Raw genomic sequence first — 16,982 nt, 5'->3', positions numbered from 1 at the left:
CATCTTTGTTTGAAGGGTTTTAAGAATTCTTTCTGGGACTGTGTATCATTCTGCTTTTTAAGTTTGAAGCGTCTTGAGGCAGTGACTTTGAAGACACTTAAGGTCTGAATAGGAACTGCCTTAAATTTCACTGCAGAAGAAAATGGAATATAATAATAGTTCTACCAGATGAAGCTTGTAATTTGTGGTATGCTCTGATTTACTGTTAAAAATAGGCACCTATAACCGTTTTACCTGCTTTGGCCAGTTTCACATTATATTGATGAATTTGTTCTTTTATGAAGTGCTGGAGAACTTGCTCTGGGTCTTCCGGTCTGGTAAGTATTTGATAGCATTACATCATTGAAAGGTTTCACTTTCCTTAGATCGGAAGCATGTTAATATCAGGGGTTTGGGAAGTGTATTATTTAAAGGATATTTGATCTTGCGTACAGGTTGCTGATGACGCCTGCTCTTGCATTCCTTGTCAACGGAAGTTCCATTTGAACTATCCTGTGACATTTTATGCAGCTCTTACAGTCAGTAATATCATACATTTCTGCCTGGAGAGAACAGATCGTAAATCATAACAGTAACTTTTGGATTGATGATCTTTTCGCAAAGCCCTTCCTTGCCATGAGCCAGCAGTAACACATCCACATGGACATGTTCTCGCAAGCTGTATCTGTAAAAACTTGCTTAACAGAGAGCGATAAATATCCCTTTGGTGTTGAAAAGTTTGCTTTTTCCTCTCTCTTTCTCCACCCCCCCCCCCCCGAATCCTCACAGTCAAGTCCCACTTACAGAATTGGATGAATGTGGGAGCTCTTGCATGCTATTGGTGACCGAAAAATAATTTTGCATTGCATATCAAATATAGAAACATGAGGGTGATTGTGGTGGTGTGGTGGTAGTGAAAAACAAGCCATGGATCACACTGTCACAGCTGGAAAGGGAAAGAGACAGATATGGGACCTCTATTTCCATTTCCCTATGTTGTTAGGAAGTACTATATATCAATATTTTTTTCTTAATAAAAATCTGCCCCTTTGCTACTCAGAAACTGCCATTGATCCAAAATGTACTTGTACCATCAATTAGTTGATGGTTGTTATAGCATATGTTTTTATGGGTCAAATCTATCAGAATCATGGATTGTCAGACATATTCGCTTTCCTGGATGATATGTCCTGAAATTGAGGAAGTGAAACAGTGGTGAAATGTAAACTTCGTTACTTCCGGTTCTGTGGGCGTGGCTTGGTGGTGTGGGGGTAATGTATCTGGGTGGGCATGGCCAACATTTTTTTTTTACTTTTTTAAAGCATTTTTTTACAACCTATTTGGACGAATAGATTGTAAAAAAATGCTTTTAAAAGGTTAAAAAAAGGCTCTGACAATCACAGCTGTGGCATGTGATCCTCAGAGCCTTTTTTTAACCTTTTAAAAGCAGGAAGTAACAACACCCGGGCAGGTGGGCGGAGCCTCGTGCCGCCATCACTACCGGTTCTCTGAACCACCTGCCTCAATCGCTACCGGATCACCCGATCCAGTCCAAACAGGGAGCATTTCACCCCTGAAGTGAACTCTCGTTCACATAAACAAATTAAATTTTAGCATGCATGAGAGGTATTTGCGTGCCAATTTTGAAAATATGGAGATATGGCAAATTTCTTCTTCCCTCAATGTAGTTTGGCCCAGTAAATATCCACAATTCCCTTACACCTAATCCTACTCTAAACACACTAAGAGATGATGGAGACAAGTGAGCAATTAAGGTGCAATCCAAGGTGCATCCAGCTAAATGTGAGGATAAATTAAGTCCTTATTGAAATAGGCATCCATTCTACCCTGATTCTCAGAAAGTGATAGGCAAACAACTAGCTCACTTATTAATGCTTCTAGAATTTAAAGGACTACCACAAGGAGACATTCAAGAGGTGGGTGGCTGAGAAGATTGACAATCTTCTGATTAACTTCAATAGTAGCTAAAACTAACCTATGTCCAATGTTGCTTATACACTGCAACCATAAAATTGGTGTTTAAATGCTGAGAATTAATACTATGGACTTACTTCTCACAAGAAAAGGACAAGGAGAGTGAGGTTAATGAAGCTGAATTGTAGGTTGCTGAACCTTTCACACAAAGCATATTTTGTTCCATAGATTATTTAGCAGTGTCTCCCTAAAGTATTCTTCCTCCAGCTATTTTCTATTCCTTCCAGCATCATCTGGTGCATATTTTACAGGGACTTGTAGATATTCTTCTCATTATTTCCCCTCTGGGACTCATAAAGTCCATCTGCTGGAGGAGCTGCAGGCCAGCTCCAGGGATTTCTCAGCCTTTGGTGTGGTCCCTGACACTGATGATTTGCAGATGCCAATGGAACATATGTTCTGTTACACTATTTGTTTTGACAGCTTAAAAATGCCCAGTTCAACAGCTGCAGGTGTGCAGAAAGATGCTTCTGCCAGCCTCAAAGGGAAGAGAGTGTAAGAACTGAAAAAGACACAACCAATATTCCCAATACTCGTGGAAGTACTTAGCATAAATCGTCAGCAATCCTTCCCAAAATACAATTTTTGACAATGTTTACTGTGGAGGTATACTCTGGAAAAGAGGAAAGTTCTTATTTATTGGTGATACCATTTCTTTGGTAACACAAGGTAAGCAGAGTACTCATAAAAAAACCAACATCCTTTAGAAACCATTTTGTGAAATTGCAGCTATTAAAAAAGTAGCTTCCCTTGTAACTACATGTACACAATTCTTTCTTGATAACAGTATGTAACGGTTAGCTACAGCATTCATCTGTGATATGTTTATACTTCCCAGTCTAGTTTATTGAGATCGCCTTAACCCATCTATGTACTAACCTGTCTAATTTAACTTTTCAAGATCAACCAAGGTCAAATAAACTCTGCAGCTTGCACACTAATCTCTTTCTCTCCACAGAAATGTTCTACTCCTTGGTAAATATGGAGTGGTTGATTGGCATGCCATAAAGGCAGTGGTGAAATCCATTTTTTTTTACTACTAGTTCTGTGGGTGTGGCTTGGTGGGCATGGCTTGGTGGGCAGGGCAGGGAAGGATATTACAAAATCTCCATTCCCACCCCATTCTGGGGCCAGTTGGAGGTGGTATTTGCCAGTTCTCTGAACTGCTCAAAATTTCCACTACTGGTTCTCCAGAACCTATCAGAACCTGCTGGATTTCACCCCTGCATAAAGAGCAATTATTCCACAATTTTACAAGGATTTTTAAAAGCAATTATTTGATATTAAATATGAGACCAGCTCACTTAGTCAAGAAGAAGCTAATTATGAAGGATATTAATAAGTGACCTGAAATTGTTATATATCATATTATATTCTTGAGCATGGTTAGCGTACCACACTGGCATGATTAACAAAAATGCAATTAAAAATACTTGAAGAGAAAAGCTGAACTATTCAGTACATATCAACTCAGCTGGAATATTTGAATTTGTTTTAATAGGTAAACTGTTTGATTCTTCTGATCAAGACAGTTATTGGCCTAATGTAGAAATGTTTATTTGCTGTTTAGCTGCTGCCTTGCAATCTCTAGAAATGCAAGAGAGCTTCATGACAGTTCTTGTATCTTTTAAAAATATAAAACTAACAAGGGGAAGTTGCCTGATATGGTCAAATCATTGGTTCCTGAGATTCCTTATTGCTCAGGTTTATCTAGTTGACCAAAAATGATCCTTTAAATAATATAAAGAGTTCTTCTATTAATAGAAATATTTTATTAATGGAGATGACAGTGATGGATGGACAGCCCGTCAGTTCATAGAGAAACACTGTGAGAAGAGACAACTACTACACATGGCATTCCTAGATTGGAGAAAGCATTTGATCGTGTCCCACACCAACTGATCTGGTATGCCCTCTGGGATCACGGAGTACCTGAAACACTCATTGACTGGGTCAAAATGCTATATAAGAATATCAGCAGCCAAGTGTGATGCCCAGCTGGCCTCTCTATCAGATTCCCGGTGACGGTTGGGGTGCATCACGGCTCTGCACTGTCACCACTTCTGTTTATATTGGTCATGGATACCATCATGCATGAACTGTAGCAGAACACACCCTGGACTATGCTCTATGCTGATGATGTTATGCTTGCTTCCACTCCCAGAGGCAAACTACAGCAGCAAGTTCAAGCACGGAATGTTCGCCTCAACCATTTCGGACTCCACCTCAACATCAAGAAAACTGAGAGACTGTCACTACTCCTGGAATGCTTCAAATCAATGGAGAAAACCTAAAGAAGGTGGATACTTTTTGGTATCTGGGATCCCATCTCCAAGGCAATGGCGACATCAATAGTGAGGTGCGAGCAAGGGTGAATGCAGCCTGGATGCGTTGGCGAGAACTCACTGGTGTGTTATGTGACAGACGAAGGCCAACCCATCTTAAATCTAAGATTTACAATTCAACCATCCTCCCTGTTGTATTGTATGGTACTGAATGCTGGGCAGCAACAACAGGGACCGAAAGCAAGACACCATCAACAAAGATATGTAAGCTGCGGGCCTGCACCCTGGAGATGCAGCTGATCGTGCAAAGTGGCATTCAATGATCTGAAAAGCGGACCCTGCACCTGTGGGTATAAGCAAGGAGGAGGAGGAGGAGGGGGAGGAGGAAGAAGAAGAGGAAGGGGAAGGGGGAGGGGAAGGGGAAGGAGGAGGGGAAGGGGAACGAGGAGGAGGAGGAGGAGGAGGAGGAAGAAGAAGAAGAAGAAGAAGAAGAAGAAGAAGAAGAAGAAGAAGAAGAAGAAGGAGAGGAGGAGGAGGAGGAGGAGGAGGAGGAGGAGGAGGAGGAAGAGGAGGAGGAGGAAGAAAAGAAGAAGAAGAGGAAGGGGAAGGGGAAGGAGGAGGGGAAGGGGAAAGAGGAGGAGGAGGAGAAGGAGGAGGAGGAAGAAGAGGAGGAGGAGGAGGAGGAGGAGGAGGAGGAGGAGAAAGAAAAGAAGAAGAAGGGGAAGGGGAAGGAAAGGGGAAGGAGGAGGGGAAGGGGAAGGAGGAGGAGGAGTAAAAGGAGGACGATGACAGTGATGGGCCAGTTGATGGGGGAATTTTCCATTTGCAACATTATGCTTTTTCCTGGAACTACAGACCCATTCTGGTTATTATAAGGCAAGCTTATTCACATTATATTAAAGTTCTTTCTGCTCCCATATGTTCAGTTTTGTTTTTAGTTTTAGTTTCTAATCCCCACTGCATACAAGTTCTTTTCTGTCTAGGTTTCCAGGGTGCCTTGTAAGCTGTATACAGTTTGTTGATGGATTTCCCAGGGAACAGTACCTGGAAACACTGACTCAATCACAAAAAAAGGTGATGCATGTGTGCTTGTGCATGTGTGCATGTGTGTATGCATCTCTGGGTCTCTGTAAGACGTGCTTTTGTTTCTTCCAAATTTCACTCCCCCCCTTTTTTTCTTTAATTGATACAACAGAAAGTTGAATCTTTTTTTAAAAAAATATAACCATTTCAAAATGGAATTAACTGTCTTCATGATTTGGTTACAAAGCTTAAAAAGAGTATGGAAGTTTAATTCTAAAACTATGAAAGTTTCAATAAAGTTTTTTTTAGGCTTCTTTTAGCATTCACTATTTGAAAAGTCATTCTCATTGATGATATCTTTCAGGTTTATCCTGCACAAACTAAATACATATACCTGAAACCTTCCATTCCCACCTCAAGTAAATGTGTTCTTAGAAACCCTGGAAAATCTTGATGCTCTCTTTTTCTCCCTCCTTATCTGCTGGCAGTGAAATTATAGCACAATCAAACTACAAGATTATACTCATTGTATAATCTTACAATATGTTGAGACTCTAGAACTGCAGAGAAGAGCAACAAAGATGATTAGGGGGCTGGGGAATAAAACATGAAAAATGGTTGGAGGAATTGGGTATGTCTAGTCTAATAAAAAAAAAAAGGATTAGGGTGACATGATGGCAGTCTTCCAATATTTGAAGGGCTGCCACAAAGAAGAGGGGGTCAACCTGTTCTTCAAAATACCTGAAGGCAGGACAAGAAGCAGTGAATAGAAACTTATCAAGGAGACAACCAATCTACAACTAAGCAGAAATTTCCTGTCACTGAGAATAATTAATCAGTGGAATGGCTTGCCTCTAGAAACTGTGGATGCTCCATTACTGGAAGTTTTTAAGAGGAGATTGGACAGCCATTTATCTGGAATTCGATAGCGTCTTCTGCTTGAGGAGCGGGGTTGGACTAGAAGACCTCTATGGCCACTTCCAACTCAGTTATTCTGTTCTGTATCAAACAGCCTTATGAACATGTTGCAGGCAGAGGTGGGTTCTTCCCAGTTTGGCCTGGTTCCCCCGAGCCGATAGTGGTGACAATATGACGTCACCGAACTGGTTCTGCCCCCCCTGCCCCCCTCCGCATTATTACCTTTTATTTGGCCCCAGCCCCAATCTATTGCTGCCTCCTGAGTCCCAGCTGATCGGCTAGAAGGAAAAAAATTGTTTCAACTCTTGCCGCTGGGCTTCAAAGGGCCGCCCTACAGCTGATCAGTGTTAAAAGACAGTGCGGTGATAGACCGGTGCCTCCAAAAACAAATGAGTAGACCGGTGCCTACAAAAATAAATGAGTATACTGGTACAGCTCTGCAAGCAGTTAAAAGCCTGGTAGACCAGTACCTCTGCTAAATCCTAAAGAATTGTCATATGACCACCTAGCCATGCCCACAAAATAAGCCACACCCACAGAACCAGTAGTAAAAAATTTTAGAACCCACCCCTGGTTGCAGGTAACCTATTCAGAGAAACAAAGCCTTTCGTGGTCAGCTGAGTTTTGCAGTGATGATATTCGATTAATACACCTGGTGTATTGTACTTTTGCTGGGAACCGTTTGCAACAGTGCCTGGGCACTAGAAAGGCACTACATGAATTAAAAACTAAATTAAAATAAATCTCTACTTATTTGGCTTCCTGAAACAGATGCTTTGTTCTGCTATCAGCACAACACTAGAGCTGCAACCTTGTGCTCCTGTTGTACTTTGATGCATAGATACATATCGTTGTGAATGTGAATTTACTGCATTGTTTTATCTGTAGAGCAATTACCAGGCATTTATTTATCTAAGAGAGAGAGAGAGAGAGAGGGGGGGGGGAGGGAGGGAGGGAGGGAGGGAGGGAGAGAGAGAGAGAGAGAGAGAGAGAGAGAGAGAGAGAGAGAGAGAGAGAGAGAGAGAGAGAACCACACATGCAATCAGAATTTGGCCTCTGTTGTTGCAATCACTTCTGATCAGATCAGGGTCTGAACATCATTTTTTAGCTTCCATAACAGCATTTAAGTCGAAAGAACTTCCCTATGATTCTGTGTTAAGGGCTGGCTTAAGGAATGTGATTTGCGCATTCTTGAAATCATTCTCTCCAAGCAGATATTAGACTTGGCAATGAAATGGCTACAATTCATCGATGTGCATTGGTATGAGGAATCGTTTTACAATAACAGAGAGACCTAGGGGGAACGTTGGTTCTGGAACTAGGAAATAGGCTCTGTGGAAGGGTGTGGGCTAAAGTTGCTCAGTGGGGAACAGCCAAGTGGGATCCACCCACTGGATGCCTCTACGCGGCTGGGGGGGAAGGGGATAAACAGTCGCTAACTATCTTTGCCAGCCCACAAAGAGTTAAATGGGCAGGCTTCAGATTCCCACTTTTCATCCTGAACTTTCTACATCAGTTGATAATGTTTGCCAAGTCTTTTCTCCCCACCACCCAAATTCCTGTATCATTTCTCAAAAATAATAGTATATATAGAGTGGCTTCTTCGTCACAATTGGTTCGGCTCTCACTTATTCTAATCCCAATATGCTTAAACAAGGGAGACGATCCCCAGTAATGTTTCTTAATTGTAATAACTACCGGGTTTTAGAAAGCACTAACTATCTTCTGTGAAGAGCCAGGTTGGCTAAACTCCATACCCCAAACTCTCTTGCTTGCTGGCGCCAGGCGTAGTCAGGTCGGATGAGTCTACAGGGTTGGGCTCCATTTGAAGATAAACCAAGGGAACATCCAGAGTCCCCAAACCACAGGTGAGCTAGTCTAAGGTAAAGAGTTAATGACATTTCAAGGGGGTACTTAGCTACCATGAATCCTGACTGGCAAGGTACTTCACTCTTCAAGCTATTATATTTCCTCTGCAGATCTTTCCAATAATAGCATTAATGTAATGAGATTACATACGGGCAGTCCTCCACTTACAACCATTTGTTTAGTGACTGTTCAAAGTTACAATGACACTAAAAAAAAATGACTTATGACTTTTACACCTACGGCCATTGCAGCAGCCCCGCAGTCACGTGATCAAAATTCAGGCCCTGGACAAAAGGCATGCACTTATGACTGTTGCAATGTCCTGGGGTCATGTGATCACCTTTTGTGATCTTCTGACAAGCAAAGTCAATGGAGAGGCCAGATTCTCTTAACAACCTCATTACTAACTTAACAATGCAGCGATTCACTTAACAACAAGAACTTGACCTTTACTATTTATCACTTTTATCTTTTTTTTCTAATTCTTTCTTTAAATTCCTGTAGTTTTTAATTCTGTATACCCTGTTTTCCCCAAAATAAGACATCCCCTGATAATAAGCCCAATCGGGCTTTTGAGCGCATGGTAATAAGGCCGAGCGCTTATTTCAGGGTTCAAAAAAAATATAAGACAGGGTCTTATTTTCAGGGAAACACAGTCAGTGGTGGGTTTCAAATTTTTTTACTACTGGTTCTGTGGGCATGGCTTGGTAGGCATGGCATAGCTTGGTGGGCGTGGCAGGGGAAGGATACTGTAAAATCTCCATTCCCTCCCCACTCCAAGGGAACGATACTGCAAAATCCCCATTTCCTCCTGATCAGCTGGGACTCGGGAGGCAGAGAATAGGCGGGGCCAGTCAGAGGTGGTATTTACTGGTTCTCAGAACTACTCAAAATTTCCGCTACCAGTTCTCCAGAACTTGTCAGAACCTGCTGAAACCCACCTCTGAACACGGTATATTTTTTTCTCTCAGTAAAAATTATATTAAAAAACCAAACAGGAATTAAAGTAAAGGAAGTAAAATACATAGAGATATTATTCCACCTCCCTCTCTCTTCCCCTGCCCCAAATTTTAAGGTCACAGAGTCTACAGTTCTGTACTTGTTTTGCAAAAATGTTTAAGCAGTTGCTTAAAAAAAAAAGATTCTCCAAATGCAAAGTTGCCTTTCTCGCTACTCTTAAAATTCCTCTTGCAAGATATATTGTAACTGTGCAAGGACAGCATGTCAGCATTTCCTCCAGTATCTCTCACATGGACCCATTCTGACTGGGATGCTGACATAGTGGCTAGAGCGCCAGTGGGAGAGAGGTTGAAAAGTTACAAACAACACATTGAAGTTCCAAGTTAGAAGGTGGAGTACCAAGTAAGGGAAGGAGAAAAAAAAAAAAAACTGGCCATAAGCACTACAGAACTTCAGTACCGTCAAAGAAAAGATTGGCTTTTGCTCTGAATCTGTCTCTAGGGAGATGCAATCCTTTTCACTGTAATTAACCGGGAACTATAGTTCACTGTAGTTTAACTGTAGTTAATTGGTTTATACAGATTTTAAAAAGTATTTTTTAAAGAAAATCATCCCACTCCCCAATCTTTTTTATTTACATTTTTTCCCCTAAACATACAGGACATCTGCATGCAAACGTCTCTTTATGTACACAATCTCTTACATACATTACATTTCTTAAAACACAACTTCCCTGATACTGTTTTTTGTTATGGACATTTTCCAGGATAGGCTTGACTGTTTCTTTTGTGCATGCAGCTATCAGGAAGGGGTTTTTTTTAGCTGCCTATTAGAAAGACTATTTCTTTATGTATGTTTATGATCAGAGAAAAAAAAATGTGAAGGGGATGTATTCAGTGTTTTGTCTGGGCTGCAGCAAAGTTTATTTAGGTTGATCTCCCTGATCTGGTCACTGGGACGTGCCCTGGAATTTCTTGTATCCCCGCTTCTTTCTTTCAGCTTCTTCTGAGTTCTTTACAGAGGTGGGTTTCAGCAGGTTCTGAACAGTTCTGGAGAACCAGTAGCGGAAATTTTGAGTAGTTCAGAGAACGGGTAGTAAAAATTCTGACTGGCCCCGCCCCCATCTATTCTCTGCCTCCCAAGTCCCAGCTGATCGGGAGGGAATGGGGATTTTGCAGTATCCTTCCCCTGCCACACCCACTAAGCCACGCTCATCAAGCCATGCCACACCCACTAAGCCACACCCACAGAACCAGTAGTAAAAAAATTTGAAACCCACCACTGATTCTCTACATATGCTTTGGTCTTCCTGGGAGAAGCTTTATATAGTCCTCATTTCAGTTCAGTCCCGCCTTTTCTTCTCCCTTTAACCAGTCCTATCCGGAATGTTGATCTTTGCAGTGATAAAGCAAGGAAACCAAAATTAGTTATTTCTGCTTAAGGAGACAAAATACTTAGGATCTAGGAAGGCCTGCTCTCTGTCTTTAACTTATCTGGATAAAAACTCACATAAATTCTAGATTTGCGTAGCAAAACAACAATGATGAGTAAGGTGTCGAACCAGCAGGATCCCTTGAATGGCACTCTATGGTACTGTATGTTGTTTTTATAGGTTTTGTAGGGAGAATATGCTGTCCAAATTACATTTAGACGATTCAGTCATTTCTCTGGAAGAATCTTTTCTGGAAAGGCATCTTTTCCTGCCCCCAATTCAAAGGCATTGCACAGCTTTTCTCCCTTTTGGACTTTAGTAGATGGTCCAAAAGACAGAATATGGATGCAACATGGAAGATGACAAATGGAAAAGGATGGCACCTAGACCCTATCTTCAATTCAATGAAGGGGTGTTGGTTTCTCAGTGTTGAGAAGTACTCAATAAACCTGAGGCCTGAAGAGAAGCGCTTCTGATTGCATCATAGTAAGGCCAGTTCATGAATCCTTAATTGCATATTAGAGGTGAAGCACAGTATTTCAAACAGAAGTTTGCTTATAGCCTTGCTGTCAGTGAATTCAGTCTGCCTGATGAATGATTGAGGTGGTGGGGAGTAGTAGTGGGGGCTGGCAGACTGCTTTAACTAGTTAAGCCAGATCACTGGGGCTGGATAGATGAAACTACTGGAGGGAAGAGGGCAGATGAAGATCAAAGGTTCATGAAATTAGTGTGAAAATATTTCAGAATTCCTGAGATACTGGAAGTACAGCAGATGAAATGGCTCCACCAAAGTTTTCAGTCTGATTAAATACAAATATTTGGAAGCCAGGAACAACCTCCTTCCTTGAACCTCTATGGCTTACTTTGGCTTAGTAAAACAAGACACTAACCGAAGCCAGAACTTTTCTTACTCATGAACACCCCAGAGGTAAGGGACACATTATCTTTGGGCCCAGAAAGTATTTTCAGTCTTCATTCACCACCTGCTTCAAACCCAAATCCTGATGTGGCTTTGCTAAACAATATAAATGTTTAATTGCTAGGTAAGAAGAGGTATGTGTGTGTGTGTGGGGGGGGGGGGGGAATAGGGGATTTATAAAGAGAGAAATCAATTGTCACGAAAGGGATCTCATGTCCCAGAATGGTAAAGAGCTGTGAAGTGTTCAGAGGGCAAAGAAAATGATGAAAAGATTGTGAAACTAATGCAATCTTGCCGTTGCAAGCGAACCATCTGAATTTACCCATTTAGCCAATTTTACATTCCTCTGCAGAAAAATCAAGGTTCCTGGGGGGAAAAAAAATCTCTTTCTCTCTTCAAAAGGGAGAGAAGTAAACAATAAATCTGATCTGAGTAATGACATAGAAGAAGAGCAGCACAAGAGCAACCAACTAGCTTCTTTCTTCTTGACCACCAAATCCCAATGGTCTCATTCAAACCATCATTTGCTTTCTATATAAATGTGAGATAATATTTCTTGTCCTCCTCCTCCTCCTCTTTTAATAATAAATAATTTCTCATCGTACTTCCTAGGGATTGGTGGGATGCTAACATTTTGCTGCTGTTCTAAAAATCCGCAGCCCTTATTCTACCTAATAGATATCTGTGAAATGAAACCTATCACTGAGTGATGTAATTTGTGATGGAGCTTAAATACAAGTTCGAGTTGACCCGAAGAACTGTTTTCCCTTTCTCTGTGTAGTCACAGAGAAAGGAAAGCAAGAACAATTGGCTCTTCAGTTAGCACCCTTCAGGACAAGCCATGGGCAGCCTCCTTGTTGGGGTGCCAGCTGAAGAACTGGTTCGGCCTGTAGTATATTTCTCCCCTGCAGCTTAGGAATCTCTAGAATGTGTGTAAAAGACCCCACATAGCATAAATGCTGCAGTGTCTAAATTGGAGGGGTCGGGATAGGCTGCAATGCAGACAGCAACCAAGGGTTGCCCCATAGGCCAATTAAATTCTCTTTCCTCTGGGAAGGGAAGTAGGAAAAACATTTCTTCAGCCACTTCTCTATTGGAGCAAGGTAATGTTTTGGGATGGTGACAAAACTGCTTCCTCTCCTTCTCTTCTTATTTCTGCTGTTGCCCCGGATTGGCAAAGTCAGTGGGAGAGAGAACTTTTGGGCAGAGGGGGAATGTCCTGGTTCATCCACAGCAAAAAGGAAATGTATTTTTTAATTAGATTTTTATTTTGCTTTCTTATTTTTATACATAACTCAAGGTGCAGTAGTGGGTTTCACTTACCTTTGCTACCGGTTCGCAAATGTGAGCGAGTGTGTGATGACGTCCGGGCAGGTGGGCGGAGCCACCCGCCACTGCCGCTACCAGTTCTCCTGAATAGAGTAGGACCGGTAGAAACCCACCACTGTCAAGGTGGCAAAGATTCATATTGCTCCCTTTTCTTATTTTCTCCACAACAACACCCCTGTGAGGCAAGTTGGGCTGTGTCTGATTCAAAATCAACTACCTGGCTTTCGTGCCTGAAGCAGTACTAGAATTCACAGTCTCCTGGTTTCTAGGCCAACACCTTCATCACTACACTTGGGATTTCAGGACCAGCAACATATGCCCAGAACAGCTTTGGATACCCAATGGAAGTAGACCAGGATTCAGCTGCTAACTTCACTTCAGCATGGGCTGGACAGGATAACTTTTGCTGAAAAGTACCACTGGAATAGGAAATAACTAGATTAAGCTCTTGGTGACTTGAACATAATGTTATTTATTTAGGTCATCAAATGTGTTTGCTGAAGCATCTTCAATATATGTTTAGTATGTCATGGAGAAAAGCCCTTGGTTCTAGCATGAAAGAGAAGAGCTCCTCTGGTAGCAAACCATTTATTTTATTTTTAAAAAAATTCCTTCTTGCAGGCCCAGCTTTTCTAATTTAACGTACCAGATATAATCTGTGCTAATGAAAGCCAGCAAGGAGGTCTTGACTACTGAAGGCAATAAAATTCTAGGACAGGTTTATGCTGTACAATTAAAAAAAGGTTTGAAAATACATTAAAAAAATTAAACTCTAATAGTTTTTTTTTTCCCTTTGGGGAGAATATCACTAGTGTCTGGAGTTCATTAAATATGAAATAAAACTAGGTAAATATCTGTTTCCAAGATGTCATATAACATTCTAAATAAATTATACTTCACATTTTCTTCCTATTAATCTGCTATCAATTAGTTTAAAACAAACTATTTAAATTAAATGAACATAAAAACTGTGCATGGGTGTGTGCGTGTATAATCTGATAGCAAATAAATTAAGGGGAGGATAAAGTATGATTGTTAATGACAAAGTGCAAGTATGTTTTTAAAAGAAGAGTGAAGGCATTTTATGCATAAGGGTATTATATTTCATTGGAAAATCAGCCCAGAATGAAATCAAACATTTCTGCACTTATGCAAAAATGTCAATAGTTCTATTTCTCTCTGCCTAAGCTAAGAACTATTTTTCTCCAATATTACCTGGTGTAACAAATTCTTGACTTGTTCTATTTCCTTACAAATCATTAACTATATTAATGGATGTACTGGATATTTTCTGTCATTAGAAAGATCTAATGGTTTACTATGCTTGTAAGGAAGCTTTTTTGGTTCTCAGGAAAAGATCCAGTCAGATAAGAATTGATTGATTATATGCTATCAAGTTGGTGTGGACTGTTAGCAACCACATACATAGATTTCTCCCTGAAGACTTGTCCCTAATCTGGTCTTTCGGATCTTCCATTAAGGGTACCCATTGTCATTGTAACTGAATCTACTTAGTTGTTAGTCATTATCTACTTGTCTTTTCCAACTTTCCCAGCATTACAGACTTTTAGGGAGACCTAGGTCTTCATATGACATATGAAGCCCAATGTAGGGTAAATTTGAAGTGGATCATTTGTGCTTTGAGTAAGAATTATGGCTTGATTTATTCAATGATCCATTTGTTTGAAGATTCTCAGGAATCTTGTCCAGCCCCAAAGTTCAAAAGCGTCAATACTGCTACTTCTTCAAAGTCTAACATCACTGCTTGCTGTATTTTGATCTTTGTAGGTATAGACATATCACAACATCCAAATATCTTTTCTAAGGCGTTCATGACGGCACCACCAAATGCTAGTTTGTGGTGCATTTCTTGACTGCTCATTTCTTTAATTGTTGATGGTTGATCCTAAAAAGCATAAGCTATTCACCACTTCTGCATCTTCATAACAGTTCTATGTTTGGCAGTTGTACATGTCGTCATTTGTTTAGTTTTCTATATATTTAATCTTTGTTCCATATTTTCACGGTGCTCCTTGAGTTTAATTACTAGAGCTTGCAGATCATCTATATTTTCAACTATCAAATAGTGTCACCAGCACAGTGCTAATTACTGTTTCTTCCTCCAGTGTTAAAATTATGACCTTCTTCTTCCAATCCATCCTACCTTAATATATATATCTTGCATATAGGTTGAATAAATAAAATGAGAGTACTCTGTCTCATTTGTTTGCCAACCCAGGGCCAGTCTGCTCTGCCATATCCTGTCCATAATGGTGGCAACCTGACTTGTACATAGATTTTCCATGAGAACAATGAGGTGTTCTGCGATCCCTATTTTTCTAAGCACATTCTACAGCTTGATGTGTTTGACACGATTTATAGCCTTTTTGTTATCAGTTAAACACATGCTGATTTCCTTTTGGTATTCTTTGACTTTCTCAATTATCCAGCAATAATGTATCATACTCTTCAGTCTTTCTTAAAGCCATCTTGTACTAGAGGTTCTTGTAAGTAGGGAATGTCTGCTAAGGTATCTTGGATGTTGACACCTCTTACTATGCAGTGCTTCAATATATTCCTCCCATCTTTCTTTGATCTTTGTTGAATTGATTACACTGACCCTTGACATCATTGATGATGATGAGAAGGAGGAGGAGGAGGAGGAGGAGGAGGAGGAGGAGGAGGAGGAGGAGGAGGAGGAGAATGATGAGGATGATGTTATCCATTTCATTGAATCCAACTCTTGGTGATTCTAGGCGCCTAGAATTTCTATGCTCTACATGGTGTCAGATTTCCATGTCCAGCCATCATATTCTTTGAAGGCCTGGTATACATTAAGTATACCAATTCAAAGTTGGAACCTCATTCTGAGTTTAGAAATCTTTTGGAAGACTTTCATTTCCCCCCCATGTCTGTTTCCATCTTCAGTATCTTTATAGATATTGTTTCAATAATGTTTTCTGTCTCTTCTAGTAGTTCTCTGAAACCATTTATTGATTTCTTTTCTGAGATTTTTGTCTGTCTCAGCTTTGGCTTTTTTACTCTTCTTGACAATTCCCATGGTTTATTCTCCAGTTATTTTCTTCTGTTTCTTCATCTTTGGCAGTCTCTTTTCACATTAAGCCTTAATAACGTCTTTAAGTTCATTCCATAGTTCCTCTGGTTCCCATCAATCAGATCCAGGACTTTAAAGTGATTGCTAATGTTCTTCTAGAAAATAGTGAGTATGTGCTAAAGATCATATAGTAGGAACTTGTTGGCTTTCTTCTTCTTTAGTTTAGCTTGGAACTTTTAATGACCAATTTGTGATGTGTTCCATAGTCAGCACCTGGCTTTGTCATTAATGCTATACCTGAGCAACTTCCTTTTGGAAACTTTTATAGTGTTAAAAGACACAGAGTAGAAACAAGATTATAACAAAATAAACATACATTTTAGTAGAAGTGTGAGAGGCCTTATTTCCTCTTTTGGCATTAACTTTACAAACATCCAGTTTTACATACATTCTTCTTGACGTGGCTGCAACGTTCTATATTGCAGATAAATCCTGTTATTTTGTGGAGTTGTAGTAAGTAAGTAGCATTAATCTGAATAAACAACTCAACCAACAAACATGAGCACATTAGGTCACTGAGTCTTCCTGTCCTTCTGTTCAACCCATTCACGTGTGGGGTTGAGGTAGGAGTCAGAACTGCAAGCGAGGAAGAACAAAGCAAGATGTGTTGGCATAATATGATGAAGTTGCAGAAGCTGCTATTCCTAGCTGTAGAACTTTTTCAGAAGGTTTTGGTTAAGTTCTAGCTTTTTGGGACCACTGATAAGGGAGAATTACATGTTTGAGAAGGTATTCCTGAAACAGTGAAAGTTGGTGGGGTGTCAAAGGAGACAAGTCACAAAGCATAGATTTGGTGTGGCAGGAATGAAATTAATTCCTAACAACTTTCTTCCAATTGCTTACAAATTTTGGCGGCATCGACACACCCTGCACTGCCTCACTACATTCTTTTCTATTGTCCTCTCCACATCTTCCCTCTTTCGCCTACTATTGTTCTGCACTATCTCACCCATACCAAAGACCTGATGCTATTCCTCCTCACCCTATCTCCAGTTGCAAAATCTTCTTGCCATCACTTCCTATCCTCTTTTCTCTGGAGCAGCACTCCTATGGAACAATACTTCATTTAATTACATACTTGCCTTCCTCCTATTTTTTAATCATTTTGACATGCCTCTGTCCTTCAGCAGCAGTATGGCTCCTGGCATACCATTAAAG

The sequence above is a fragment of the Pantherophis guttatus genome, chromosome 2 (genome assembly GCF_059756535.1).
Source record: "Pantherophis guttatus breed Tessera chromosome 2, ASM5975653v1, whole genome shotgun sequence".
NCBI classification, from domain to species: Eukaryota; Metazoa; Chordata; class Lepidosauria; order Squamata; family Colubridae; genus Pantherophis; species Pantherophis guttatus.
Note: the sequence above shows the minus strand (reverse complement) of the source record.